General features: G+C 37.0%; 1 non-coding gene across 1 annotated transcript; it reads left to right on the forward strand.

The window, feature by feature from the left end:
* Nucleotides 1-2,249: 2,249 nt before the first annotated feature.
* LOC116467731 (small nucleolar RNA U13) lies at nt 2,250-2,351 on the forward strand. The gene has a single exon (XR_004247933.1). It is a non-coding gene; the product is annotated as a small nucleolar RNA U13 (small nucleolar RNA).
* The last annotated feature ends 365 nt before the right edge of the window (nt 2,352-2,716 follow it).

Here is a 2,716-nt window from a genome sequence, read left to right on the forward strand (position 1 = left end):
TCTATCTATCTATCTATCTATCTATCTATCTATCTATCTATCATCTATCTAATCAGGGGAGTTTATTAAGTATTAACTCACATGATCACAAGGTCCCACAATAGGCTGTCTGCAAGCTGAGGAGCAAGGAGAGCCAGTCCGAGTCCTAAAACAGAAGAACTTGGAGTCTGATGTTCAAGGGCATCCAGCGTGGAGAAAGATGTAGGCTGGGAAGCTAGGACATTCTAGTCTTTTCACATTTTTCTGCCAGCTTTATGTTCTAGCCTTGCTAGCAGCTGATTAGATGGTGCCTACCCAGATTAAGGGTGGGTCTGCCTTTCCCAATCCACTGGCTCAAATGTTAATCTCCTTTGGCAACAGCCTCACAGACACATCCAGGATCAATACTTCGGATCCTTCATCCAATCACATTGACACTCAATATTAACCATCACAAGAGGGACAAGATAGACAGGAAGAGACTTAAACAGCAAGAGTATAGAAGAATAATAAAGAAATGACTTTGGAGAGCAAGTGAGATTACATAATCCCATTTCCTTACACTGAGATAGATGCCATTTATAAAAGGATGTCTTCAATTAATTCAATATTATTAGTTGATATACCAATTTTAGTTAAAACCAGGCATGGTGGCTCACACCTGAAATCCCAGAACATACAGAGGTAGTGGCAGGAGCATAATTTGAGCCCAGGAGTTGGAGACATGCCTGGACAACATAGCAAGACCCCATTCCCTACAAAAAAAATAAAATAGACAATCAACCCCCCCAAAAATTTTAGTTAAGTAAAAAATATGATTAAAAAGTATTCAAAGAAGCATTCTGGGATAATGGGTTTGAATAAATCAGATAGTTATTAAAGCAATTGTTGCCCAACTCCCAGAAGTAAGAGGAAAGATTATTATACAAGAAGGGAGTGATAGTATGTGTCAGGGATAGGAACTACAGAGAGAAGATAGAGAACCCTCCAGGAGGAGGAGCGATGATCCAAGTGGCTTGTATTTTATTGATAATCAAGAAAAACGTGAGTCTAAGAGAAGACAGACTTAGATTTGAAGGACAGCTGAAGAAGGCTGATCAGAAATGTGAAGAGACTAAAGATGGACCTAGATTTATTTTATTTTATTTAGGTAGACTTTTTTTATAATTTGAATAGACACATAAATGTAATGCTCATAGAAGGATGAAAATATGAAAATAGAGATAATTTGTTTTATAAAACTAGACTAAACTTGTTAACAGAAATTGATGAGTATATTTAAAATTCTAAAACAATTTGTCATAAATACATTAGATGTCCAAATCCAAAATTAAACACCAGCAAACAGAATGAAACAACAAATTGAAAGTATAACATGTTATTATGAACCAGATATTCGCAGAACTCTGCAGATTGATTAACATTAGAAAATATGTTTATATGTATACACATACACACACCCCATATCAGCAAATAAGAAAAACATCCTGATAATCCCAGTAGATATTAAAAAGGTCTTTGATTACATTCAGTATGCATTAATCATAAACTGTGAGTTATGGGAATTTAATGATAAAGAATATGAATCATAAACTGATTCAGCATGGGCCGGGCATGCTAGCTTATGCCTGTAATCCCAGCACTTTGCAAGACTGAGGCAGGCGAATCTTTTGAAGTCAGGAGTTCGAGACCAAAGTGGCCAACATGGTGAAACCCTGTCTCTACTGAAAATATATACATTAGCTGGGCATGGTGGCACACACCTGTAATCCCAGCTACTCTGAAAGCTGAGGCAGCAGAATCGCTTGAACCCGGAGGCTGAGTTTGCAAGATCGAGCTACTGCACTCCAGCCTAGGTGACAGAGAGACTCAGTCTCAAAAAAAAAAGGAAAAGAAAAAAGAGTCAGCATAATGCAGACTTCAAGGCCCTTGGGTTGGCTTTTACCTATATCCTAGTGTCATCTCAGATACCCTTTTCATTGCATTTTTTATTCTCAGGACCACCACTTGTGTTGATCTTGTGTTCCTCTAATGTTGGCTTTCCTCTTGATCTAATCTAGAACCTTCGGTTCCCAGATAAAAGAGCTATGGCTACCAGATTAATAAAATCCTTTAGTTATTTGCTATTATATCAGTAAACCCATCTTCTAAAACTATTAAATTTCTATATAATTTCTCTATTTCCTTTAAAACTAGTTTAATAAACCACACAGAGATAGAAGTTGTTAGCTCTTGCAATGGTTTGAATGTTCTCTGTAACTCATGCTATGATCCATTTGTAGTTCAGAAACATGACTATTGTCTTTTCAAGCTCGTATGAGATCTGGCTCCCTCAATCCTTGCTATGATATCAGTACCCTACCTGTCTGATGCGAAAAAGAAAAGACAAAATGAAATTAAAACTCGTACACCACAGAGAGTTCCCACAAGTAAGAAGGCTCTCACCAGATCCAGCCCCTCAATCTTAGAATTCTCAGTCTCCAAAACTGTAAGAAATAAATTCCTTTTTAAATAAATTACCCAGTTTCCAGGATTGTTTTAATAAGCAACAGAAAATGGATGAAGACTGATCTGTCTCCTGATGTAAATACTGGAGCCAAAACTTTATACTCATTACTCAAATAGAGGATTTTTCACAGGGTAAATATTCAAGGGAGGCAGGGCTGAATTCTACATCAGAAGACAATATCTCAGAAGAATAGATGTTAATTTTTACTCTCCCCTAGGAACTATAATG

Source organism: Hylobates moloch, unplaced genomic scaffold (assembly GCF_009828535.3).
Source record: "Hylobates moloch isolate HMO894 unplaced genomic scaffold, HMol_V3 SCAFFOLD_4, whole genome shotgun sequence".
NCBI classification, from domain to species: Eukaryota; Metazoa; Chordata; class Mammalia; order Primates; family Hylobatidae; genus Hylobates; species Hylobates moloch.